Genomic DNA, 13,162 nt, shown 5'->3' on the forward strand with positions numbered 1-13,162 from the left:
TTATCACAATATTGGTACCGGTACGTAATTTCTCAGAGACAATGATGGTTCTCTTCGAGCTCTGACCCATGGGCACAATTTCACGCTTGGCCTTCTGTGACGTCATCAACCAAGGTGGACACCATTGACATCTTCAAAAGCGCAGCCGCTCTCAGTAAAGGAGGCCGGTTTTGTTCACGGCTTTAGGATTGGAAATGGCAATTATATATTGCAATTATACAGGGTGGGTGGAAAGTCGCTCCCTATTTTAAAGTACTTATAATATATTATATAATATATATTAACCCTATCTAATTATAGATAATTCTATCTATCATAATTTATAAGTACTTTAAAATAGGGAGCGACTTTCCACCCACCCTGTATATAATTATATATATATATATATATATATATATATATATATATATATATATATATATATATATATATATATATATATATATATATATATATTGTTGCGGAACCCAACGTCGGCCTCGGATCCCTTCTCGAGGGGGGATTAGTCCCCTCGTTTGTGACTGACCGACGTGAGTCCTGAAGCTGCACAAGCTCCCTCCAGAGGCAGGTGAGCAGCTTCGTTCGCGACCGCGGATAAGATGTTAATTTGTCGAGCGGATGGCAGGCGCGGCACGAACCGTTAACAAAGACTAACCCGATCCTGAACATTGGCCAAATCGTGCCACAGGTATTCAATGGGGAAAAGACAAAGACGACGGATGTGAAGAAGAAGAAGACGAAGGCAAAAGGTTGGAAATACGACTATTATTTATTATTACTATTTACACAATGAAAGAAACCAAGGAAGAAGGAAGGATAATAAAATAATGTAGAAAGAGTGACGGACCAGAAGGACACAGTGCAATTTCTAACTTATACAGACTTACTTATAACCCAGGACAGAACACAAAAAACAAACTCACGTACACAAAAGGCTGGAAGGACAGGAATCGTTTGGAGGGATGAGCAGGTGGAATCACAGGGCACAGCGAGCAGGTCCACTCCGGGCGGGAAGCGAGGAGCCGGCAACTCCTTGTATTCGGCTTTACACCGCACACGGCCGGGTCACTTGCTGCCCCGTCAGGGCTTCACGCGGCTGGTTGAAACGGGGCTGGTTGAAGCGGCTCTCTGCAGAAATCAGCTGGGTCACGCATCTGCCGTATCTCTGACGCAACTCAACTTGTCAAAAGGCTTCCGCGCGCGTTTATATCTCCCTCGGGCGATCAAGCCGCCGGCCTCCAGGACACGCCCATCGGTGAGGTCGCCTCGGCCCTGATTGGTCGCGAGGGCTCACTGATCCCGCCCTTAGAGGAGGCGTTGGCAAGGCCATGCCTTGTTCCCGGCGCTGGGCCGACTCCTCCCACCTTTGGCTCCGAGACGACCTCGTGGCTAATGGAGTCTTGCAGCGAAAACAACAACCCACAGCTGCAGCAGAATTCAGCAGACCGCTCAATGCAGTTGGCAATTGAGGAAAGGGGAATGTGCAGGGAATCTACCTTGTCTGAATTCGGTGCAATTGAGTGTCAATTAATGGAAGACACAGCCTTAATCTAATACACACAATAAGGAGATAACTACTGAACAGGGAGATCTATGATTTGGCTACATGATTGTATATGACCTAACTAAGGGATGCCCTTTGACCTTTATACACAACAACTGGAGGAAGGAGGGTGATATTTTACAACACAAAAAAACACAATTCTCATATCCACAACAATATATATATATATATATATATATATATATATATATATATATATATATATATATATATATATATATATATTGTTACGGTTCGCGGTTAAGGATGTTGTTTGCCGAGCGAAGGCACCGCGACCTAACAGTTTTTCCCCGACTCACCCGATTCACCCAGACGTTGGCCGTATCGCGCCACAGCTATTCAATGTGGAAAACTCTAAAGCGACCGAATGCAAAGAGGAAGAAGGAGAAGACGTACGGAGGAATAACAGGTTTTATTAATTATTTTCACAAGCCAAAGCAAAGAGAGCAGTTGGTTATATACAGCAAATGGAAGGAGCAGGCACACAGTGAAATCTTTAGCTTACCTATACAAGCTTAATTAATAAACCCCAGGACAACGTGAAAGACAGATGGATGATCACACTTACACGGGGAAATGCAGGCAGGAATGAATGGCTTGGAGATGGGTGGCTTTTAGAGGCAAGGAAGGTTCAGCGGGTACTGGGCACGGTCGGGCCAGAAGGCACCGCCGTCAAGAAGCCGAGCTTTGGTCCCAAACTGCGCGGGCGAAGTTCCTTTCTCTGTACTGCTGCCTCGTGCGCTCCTTGCGTTGCCCCGGTCCGCTTTTCCTGCAGCGTGGCACATCTCACGGCGGCACGGTCACACCTGCTCGTCTCCAGCGCATCTCCTGGACCCATCTCCGTCAAAACTCATCTCAGATCTGCTTGGGAGCGTCCCGCGGCGGGTTATATAGGCTCCGCCCTTCACCCATTTCGAACCTTCCCCAAACGTTCTCTCTCCGCCCTCTCAAGCCAAACCCCTTGTTCTGGGTTGGATGAGCGGGGCCGACTTACTCCTCCCCTCTATGACGAGGTGGAGACCCGCCTTTCTTCTTCGGCGTTACCTCGTGCGTAATGGAGTCAAATGCAGCAAAGTGGACGGCAGATGAAAATGCAGTAAAGTGCCTAAACAGGCAATTGCAGCAAAGTGGCGAACCTGGCACTTGGAAGCTGCCATGGGGCGTCAGAGGGCCTACTCTTATTTAATTCGGTGCAATGAAGAGTCAAACTAGTGGGAAACACATCCTTAGCCTACACAGAGAATAAGGGACTAACTATTTAAAAGGTTATATCGTGTCCTGTGTGTAGGTTTATGGAATTAACTAAGAGGACGAGCTGCGACCATTCTTTACATTACGAGGGTCAGTTACACACAACAAAACCATACTTTTCACATTCGTTACACTTTCTCAAAATTGTTACACTTCTCAAATCCGTTACACTTCTCAAATTCGTTACAATATATATATATATTGTTACGGAATCCAACGTCGGCCTTCCCCACTTACCAAGGGGGGATTAGTCCCCTCGCTTATATGACTGACCAACGTGGTCCTGGGGGGTATGACGCCACGGCCGGTCGACGCTGGGTAGGGTATTAGGCCTAAACCGTCCTATTACCTATTAAAATACCAGCGCTCTCCGACACGCGAGGAAATACTCCCCCGCTCACGGTCGCAGCCTAATGGATTAGTTGCGCCAAGCGAAGCGGACTGCACCGTGAGCCGGTTACCAATGACTAGACCCGATTTATTCGTTGGCCGAATCGCGCCGCGTACATCCAATTGGGAAACCTCTAAAGCGACCGAATGTGAAGAAGAAGAAGAAGAAGAAGTACGGAGGAATAACAGGATTTATTAATTATTTACACAAGCCAAGGCAAAAAGAGCAGTCAAGGTTATATACAGGGAAATGGAAGGAGCAGGAGACACAGTGAAATCATTAGCTTACCTATTAACAGTCTTAATTAATAAACCACAGGACAACGTGTACGACAGACGAACATTCACACTTACACGGGGAAATGATGGCAGGAACGAATCGCTGGAGGTGGATGGCTTGGCGGGGGAGGAAGGTTCAGCGGGGATCGGTCGGGCTGGAAGCGGACAGCCGCCGTCAAGATTCGAGCTGCGATCGTCAAACCACTGTGGTTCCAAACTGCGCGGCGAAGCTCCTCCTGTGCACCGTGCGCTCTCCAAAGCTGCTCCGGTCTCTCTCACGTTCCTCCACTCGGGCTTGCTAGTTCGCTTCTCTTTTTCTCTCCAGCTTGGTTTTCACAGCCCTCTCGTTCAAGCTCTCTCCCGCGAGGCGTCCCGCGGCGGTCTTTATAGGCCACACCCTCAAACCTTTTTGAACCTCCCCCAAGCGTTCTCTCTCCGCCCTCTTAAGCCAAACCCCTCGTTCTTGGTTGGTGGATTGGTGCCGCTCACTCCTCCTTCCGATCACGAGGGCGGAGACATGCCTTTCTTCTCCGAGGCTTAACCACGTGGCTAATGGAGTCAAATGCAGCAAAGTGGCGTAAGGGAGTTAAAATGCAGCAAAGTGGCGAAAGGGAGTTAAAATGCAGCAAAGTGTCGAAAGCTGGCACTTTGAAGATACCATGTCAGAGGGATCTACCTTATTTAATTCGGTGCAATGAAGTGTCAATTTAATGGGAAACAGAGCCTTCAACTACATAGATTAGGGACATAACTACTGAGGGAATTTATGATTGGCTACGTGTTGCGGTGGCCTAACTACGGACGACCTTTGACCTTTCTTTACACTACGGAGGGTGATATTTACAACAAGCTTTACCTCAAATTACACACACAATTCCCAAATTCGTTACACTGCACCCTCCTCCTCTTAGGCATGTCCCAGGCCTATAAAAAATTTAGCTTAGTGCGGCACATAGGTGGAATTCCCTCTACAATTAACCTGACCCTGAGTGCGACAGTTTTAAAACACAAATAAGTATGTCCCCCTGCTGCATTGCACCCTGCCTAACAGATTTGCGCCCACAGCTAACCGAATTGCGGAATTGTTTTCAAACTATACATTTACGGTGGGGAGCATTATTTACAGTGACATTATTTCTTATTTACAAAACGCAACCCAGGACCTGTGATTTTTCGTTTAGGGAGACAAAAGAAAAGAAATTCCTGTTGGGAGGGAGGAGACAGCACGCATTGCATCGATGCACCAGTACTAATTACCCCAAAGCACCAAAAACACCGAAAGCACCAAAAGTGCCAAAAGCACCAAAAGCACCAAAAGTGCACAGTCTGTTGTCTACACAATCACAGTTCTTAATAAAGATTCACACAAAAGAAACAACTGGTGGTGGTCTTCCTTTTCCCTGCTGGGCCGATGTTCTTCCTGACGTTTTCGGTCTTCATGCGGCCTATTTGGACATAAAAAGCACAAAACGTGTCCATTTTTATTTGGGGCCACAGGGGCCAACTAAGGGTGGTCCACCTGCGTGGCATAAGTGCCACCTTACCAAGGTCCGAAAGCAAGATTACCTGGCCACTATGGCCGGTCCCCAGCAGAGGTGCCCTGCCCCAGAACCTGGGGTCCATCAAGTGGTACTTGGCCGCAGAACAGCGGTCCATAAAGTGGTACATCAATGCAATGCATGCTGGTTGCGAGGGTCCTGGCACACAAGGCGACCTCTGCACGCTCCCCTCGACGCCCAGTGGCGCACAGTCCTCGGGTGGGAGACAAGGAGGGGGGGGGGGGGGGGGGGAAGAAGACAGGTGAGCGAGGGGTAGGGTCACAAGGGTACACATCAACAAGGTAATGCGGGACGAGGTGCGTACGGAGAGCGAAGTGAGAAATGCTCGTCCCTACCGTACGCCCCCCACATGTGACCTACACTACCCCCCTTTGCCCCTCCCCATATTTACAAAAACCTACACATTTACAAATTCGTCACTACTGTCACGTCTCCCCCATATTTCCCCTATAACAAATTCGTCACCACAATCCCTCTAACCAAAATTTGCCATCACCAACTCATCATCAATCCTCATAAGGAGGGAGAGATGGAACACAAAGCACAATGTCACACCCACGTCATGATGCATCTCACATTCCAAACATTTGCACAATAAAAATAATAAAAACAACCTGGCATGGTGTGGAGATACGTCACCTCAGGTGAGTGGATGCAGATGGTGCGAGGAGATTTCCATCCTAACTATCCTCTAACTGACATTAACACACTTTACACTACCCGGGGTCTTTCCCTGCCAATCCATTGGCCAACTTACACTATGGGTTCTAAAAACCAATTCCCATTGACCAAACTGTGGTGCTTATCAATTTGGGGTCTCACTCCCCCGATTCATCTCCCGGTGCCCTTGCACAATTTCCGGGCTGAGTCGTGTAGCTCTCCCAGCAGGTCTACCCACCTGCACACCTCCACCACTGTAGTTGCCACCCGAGCTTACCTAGCTCCTCACCCTAACCTATCTAACTGGGGAAGGCCCTCCTTGGCGCTTACCCCACTCGGTGCCCTCTCTGGCACTGGGCCACCCGGGTCCGTCCTTGGATCCTCGGGCCCCATCCACGACTACTCTAACGGCTCCCAGAGCCCACCTGTGGCCTCACCTGGCCGACATCCTCACAGTGGTGGAGTGCCCATTCAACTACACATACTAACAGGCTACACGCCCAGCCATTTCCACAACACTAATGCATCCATCCAAGCACCACTCTTCCACACGCACCACAGATGCCAATATCCCACCACAATTTACCTACTCCCTCTACCTAACTCTTAAAACTACCCTCCCCGGGTATTCGTGATGGGGTCCATCCTCCCCACACACACCTTCGCACCATCCACTCCACTCCACTGTTTCCACCATACTCACTCCACAACCATCCATTCCATACTCCATATATCCCACACAACCATTCTCCATACACCTGCAGTTGCACACCTGTGCAATCTCACCTAGTGCCACCTGCACCCTCCTTCCTCCCTGGACCATTTGGTCAACACAACACACATCACCATCACTCACTCATACACTGCTCCATACAGCTGTTCAGTTGCACACCTGTGCAATCTCAATCGTTCCTCACTCACTGCTCCATACACTTCCACGCTCAATACACTTTCGATTCTCAAACACACGGCATCATCTTATCTAACTACTCCCCTCTGGAACTTGCGCTTCCCAGTCGCCCCTTTAAACTATTGCGCTCCCTCATCATTATCATCCAACTACCCTCTCTATGTCCCCACTACCTGTTCAATGTCGCTACCTAACCTTACCGTTACCTATGGTCATCTTCTCTAGATCCCTATCATTATCCTAACCCTCCCGGGCTAGTTTTCACTGCCAACCCCATAACTAGTGCTCCTTTGCCCCCTTTGTGAGGGATGGCAGAGTTGCCATCCCACCACATCGGGCATCTCTCACTACCATCCCCCCCAGTCCTCTGACGCTACGAGCCCCCGTCGCAAGAGGTACTGGGTCCTGCCTCGGCATCTAGAGCCGAGGCGATCCACGAGGGCGCCTGCTCACCGGCATAAGGTCTGATCCGGTCAGCATGGACGATCCGAGGGAGGGCCCGTGGCCCCATCTTGATCTTAACGACCACGTCACAGACTTGCGACAGGACGACTCCCGGGCCTTGCCAGGGGGAGGTGAGTTTTGGGCACCTACCCTTCCGCCTCCGGGGATTAAAGAACCAAATCTTCATCCCTGGAGCGTACTGACTCCCCTGGCTCCGGTCGTCGTACCTGCGCTTCATCTTGGCCCCCGCCAGATGGAGCTGGCGGCGGGCGAAGGCATGGACCCGCTCCATGCCTTCCTCCAGGTAACGTGCGTAACCCTCCCTCAGCGGTGTATCCGTGGTGTCTGGCACGGGACCGCATAGCAAGTCGGCGGGAGCCCGTAACTCCCGCCCATACATAAGCAACGCTGGACTGCATGCGGTGGCCCCGTGCTGGCTGGTTCGGTAGGCCATCAACAAGTACGGGAGATGTTCGTCCCAGTCATCCTGACGGGTGGTGGTGAACAATGCCAGTTGTTGGACCAATGTTCGATTGAATCTTTCCACCATCCCGTCAGATTGTGGCCGCAAGGGCGTGGTCCTGGTTTTTCGAATTGACAGGAGCCTGCACACATCTTTTAGTAATTGGCTTTCAAAATTTCGACCCTGATCGGTGTGCAGCTCCTGTGGAATCCCACTCCTGACACCAAATGTTACGGATCCCAATGTCGGCCTCGGATCCCCTTAGAGAGGGGATTAAACCCCTCTCCTATAACTGACCGACGTGGTCCCTGACACTGTACAGCCACCTCCGGAAAGGTAGGTGCACAGCCCCCCGTTCGTACCGCGGACAGATGTTAATTGCCGAGCGGTTTTAGCAACCGCGGCACAAACTGTTAACAATGACTAGGCCCGATTCTTACCGTTGGCCAAAATCGTGCCACAGGTGTCCAATGAGGGAAATCACAACAACGACGGATGTAAGGGAAAGAAAGGCAAAGGTAGGAAGAACAAATCTAATTTATTATTATTATTCACACATCAAAAGAACCAAGGAGAAAGAAGGATAAGAAAATAACCACAGAAGAAGAAGAAGCGGACACAGTGAAAATTCTAGCTTACCTATCGCAATCTTAATTAATACCCAGGGACAGAACAAACAAAGACAGACTCACACGATGGGGAATGGAGGCAGGGATGACTGGAAGGAGGAATGGGAAGGCCCAGGCCACTGTAGGCATCGAGGTCCCGCTCCAGGAGTCGACTCGCGTTCTTGGCGGGAAAACCTTGGTGTGCAGCGGCGCGTATCGTTCACCGCGAGCGGATGGGCGCTTCGTGCTGGACTCCGGGCTCTTCAGCTCCACTTTAACGCCACTTAACGCCACTTAACGCCACACTCTTTCTTCATCAACCCTTCCTCCTTCAGCAACAACGGTATGTTCAGCCACCAACCACCAACCACCCATCCTGACGCATGCGCACGCGTTTTTATAGCGTGCCTCGACCTCTCCCTGCGAGCTCTCAGGGCACGCCCACCGGGTCGCTTACTGCAGTGCCGGTTGGCTCACACGGCCTCTTTTGGCTCCGCCCTTGATGACGAGGGGCGGCCAATGCCCTGGATTCGGCGGCTCCTCCCCCTTCTTCTCCGAGCCCACCTCGTGGCTAATGGAGTCGCGGTGAAAACCGCCAAGCAGCTGCGGCGAAAACCGCAAGCCCAAAGAAACAGCGGAATGCAGCAAACCGCGCAGAGGAATTTGTAATGCGGCTGACAAAAGGGGAATCCCATGGAGGTTCTGGGGAAATTGAAAGGGGATACTACCTTGTTTGAATTCGATGCAATGCAGTGTTAACTAGTTGAAAACAGAGCCTTAACCTAATACACAGAATAAGGAAATAACTACTGAACAGGGAGATCTATGATTTGGCTACGTGATTGTGTATGACCTAACTAAGGGACGCCCTTTGACCTTTATACACAACAACTGGAGGAAGGAGGGTGATATTTTACAACACAATTACAAATCCACAATAATATATTGTCGCGTTCCTGGCGATTAAAATCTTTCCAAGGAACGAATAGCCGAAAAAGCTGTTACTCCAAGGCATTCATCAAATGTGGCGGAGTTAAGACACGCGGGGGGGGGGGGGGGGGAGGAATGGGAGGAGGATAAGGAGGACGCTGAAAAGCGCTTACCTGCATGGATCCCACCGATAGTCCTCAAACCTGCAATAAATAAACTCAAACAAAGACGGATTTAAAATGTACAAAAAATAACAACATTTTTTTTTTTTGGGTATACAAGATTGAGGCTCATGTAAGAGCAAACATTAATGACGAAAAAACAAACGGACACATAAGATGAAATAAAGGGAGTGGGAGACAAGATGGGGAGAGAGGGGGAAGCACACAAGTACAACATTTGAGAGCAGGGACAGTGGGAGATCTGTGGGAGGTAGAGGGCTTGGGGGGAGGAGGAGAGGGAAGGGAGGTGTGGTGGGAGAAGTATAAAACACATGGACACTGACTGCAAGGACTTCCAGGAAAGAAGTCGGTATTTCAGAAAAGTGGATCTGGGGTGAATTAACGGGGGTAGAAAATATCAAAGTTTTGGATGGGGGAAGATAAGAGATGGTGGTGAACAGCGGTTTTAAAGACCTGGAGGGATGAGTGGGATTGAAGAGAGTGAGGGAGTTTGTTCCAGAGGTGGGAGAAAAGAGGAATGAAAGAGTGAAGGTGAGTAGAGAGTTTTGATTTTGGCAGTTTAACCATAAGAGGGTTGCAGGCAGATCTTGTGCGACCTGTAGGAGTATTTTGGGGACAGAGCACAGACAGGGCTGGGAGGGCTAGGCCAGAGAGGAGTCGGTAGACGACAGAAAGACCACGATACTGCCTGCGGTGAGTGAGTGATAGGCCCTCAGAGTTAGCTTCATCACGGGAGATTCCAATGATTCTGAAAGCTTTGGTTTCAACAGCGTGAATCCGAGCTAGGTGTGAGGCAACGAGCTGAGCTAGGTGCCTCAGCTGTGAGGCATTTATAAAAAGAAAATACCGATAACAAGAAAGGCGCAACGGTACAACTAAATTCCTATGGGATCCTCCACACCAGACTTAAACAGGTCTTCCATTGAACTTGGGGCCGACTCAGAAGAAGACCTTTGTTGGTCGAAAGCTTGTCAAATTAAAGATCGAAGTCCTGAAGCTACGTCCGCGTCTGATTGAACCTCCCGATTATTTATTCAATGCAAATGAGAAGCCCTGCTCGTACTGTGGAGTATATACTATTTCTCACAGTTATATATATATATATATATATATATATATATATATATATATATATATATATATATATATATATATATATATATATATATATATATATATGTATTTGTATATATATATATATATGTATATATATATATATATATATATATATATATATATATATATATATATATATATATATATACGTATATATATATATATATATATATATATACTGTATATATATATATATATATATATATATATATATATATATATATATATATATATATATATATATATACATATAATTATATATATATATATATATATATATATATATATATATATATATATATATATATATATATATAAACGACATGACCAAAAGTATGCGGACACCCCTTCTAATTAGGGGATTTGGCTGTTTCAGCCACATCCATTGCTGACAGGTATATATAATCAAGCACACAGCCATGCAATCTCCATAGACAAACATTGGCAGCAGAATGGGCCATACTGAAGAGCTCAGTGACTTTCAACTGGCACTGTCATAGGATGCCACCTTTCCAAGTCAGTTCGTCAAATTTCTGCCCTGCTGCTAGCTGCCCCAGTCAACTGAAAGTGCTGTTATTGTGAAGTGGAATCCTCTAGGAGCAACAGCTCAGCCGCGAAGTGGTAGGCCGCACAAGCTCAAAGAACGGGACCGCGGAGTGCTGAAGCACATAGCACGTACAAATCGTCTGTCCTCGGTTGCAACACTTACTCCAGAGTTCCAAACTGCCTCTGCAAGCAACGTCACACTACCGAGTTCCAAACTGCCTCTGCAAGCAACGTCAGCATAACAACTGTTCGTCAGGAGCTTCATGAAATGTGTTTCCATGGCTGAGCAGCCGCACACAAGCCTATGATCACCATGTGCAATGCCAAGCGACGGCTGGAGTGGTGTAAAGCTCGCTGCCATTGGACTCTGCAGCAGTGGAAACGCGTTCTCTGGAGTAATGAATCACGCTTCGCCATCTGGCAGTCAAACGGACGAATCTGGGTTTGGCAGATGCCAGGAGAACGCTACCCGCCTGAATGCATTGTGCCTACTGTAAAGTTTGGTGGAGGAGAAATAATGGTCTGGGGCTGTTTTTCATGGGCTAGGCCCCTTTGTTCCAGTGAAGGGAAATCTTAATGCTACAGCATACAATGACATTCTAGACGATTGTGTGCTTCCAACTTTGTGGCAACAGTTTGGAGAAGGCCATTTCCTGTTTCAGCATGGCAATGTCCCCGTGCACAAAGCGAGGTCCATACTGAAATGGTTTGTCGAGATTGGTGTGAAAGAACTTGACTTGACTGCACAGAACCTTGACCTCAAACCAATCGAACACCTTTGGGATGAATTGGGACGCCGAATTGGGAATGCTCTTGTGGCTGAATGGAAGCAAATCCCGGCAGCAATGTTCCAACATCTAGTGGAAAGCCTTCCCAGAAGAGTGGAGGCTGTAATAGCAGCAAAAGGGGGACCAAATCCATATTGTTATGAATTTGGGGTAGAGGAATATCTAAATCCAGGTAGATCTGCATAGGTAGGTGCCCGGCTGTCGTGATAGGGAACCTCACCTGTAATAAATTCTGTGTAGCCCAAATGTCGGATTAAGCTTGTATCTTCGTCCCTGTTATGAGGGGGCGGGGCATGCTAATTAGTACAGGGATTATGGGTAAAATTCCCTTGTGTGTCGTTCCCTCTGTGAGCATCCCAGTGTCTCTTATGGCAATACATCCCATAGACATTAGATAGGCCCATTAGCGCACCACACATTAAATAATTCCCCTGCCGCCACAATGACTTTGGAAGAGCCAGCAGGCAGGAGCCGCACAGTACGCCACCATGGCGACAAATATCGTGCCAGGCAGGATGGGAGCCATGCCCAGGAGAACGTGTGATTGTTCGGGGAAGGGACAAAAAGCATCCCTGTGATTTGGGGGGGGGGGGGGGGGGTGGGGGTGGGGGGGGGTGTAAGAAAGGTGAAGGAGCGGCACACTAATTGGCCACCAACCGATGACACCTCGGCCAAACAGTGCGGAAGGCGCGAACATTCGGCCAATCAGTGCGGAAGGCGCAAAACAACTACTTAGAAGCAGGTTGCTCATTGAAGGACAAGAGCCGGTGACGTCAGAAGGCGCAAAAGACCACCAAGAAACGAGGCACTGGTTGATAGAGGGAGAGAGCTGACGTCACACCGCAAGTGACAAAAACGACTCGCTCGCCGGCATTTGTTGTCTTCCCTCTCTTCTCTTCCCTTGGCCTCTTGCTCCTGACTGTCCCTTCGTGCTGGGCCTTCTATTGCTTCGGACCTGGTGGAGGAACGAGCAGTTCGAAAGACGGTGGAGAGAAGGAACGCTGTCAATTCTCTTCCTTGTGTTTGTGTGCGAACGACGAACGACGAGTGAGGCTGGCGTTGGAGCGCTGACGAGCGCGCACACCGAGGACCGCTCCGTGCCAAAGACCAAGCAGTTCACGCCAACCGGAGCTGCATCAGAAGACGCGCTTGAGCCAGACGATCCCTGACACTGCCAGACGGAGATAAGCTCACATTCACAAATACACGACGAGACATTTATTTTATTCATTCTCCCTATGTCTCGTATTTGAGATCTGTGTGGGGACGTCCCAATTTAGAATTAATTATTCCGTCGCGTTTCCTTTGTATCGGGTTCCGTGTAATAAACCTGTTTATTTTCGTACATTTTACCTCCACGTTCGTTTGAGTTATTAATTTGCAGGTTGAAGACACTGGCGCGCGCGGGCCGTGAGGTAAGATCTCGCCGCTTCTTCCTCTTCCTTCTCCCTCCCGTGCTTGTATAGTCAAAT

Source organism: Myxine glutinosa, chromosome 4, assembly GCF_964187855.1.
Source record: "Myxine glutinosa chromosome 4, kmMyxGlut1.1, whole genome shotgun sequence".
Classification (NCBI taxonomy): domain Eukaryota; kingdom Metazoa; phylum Chordata; class Myxini; order Myxiniformes; family Myxinidae; genus Myxine; species Myxine glutinosa.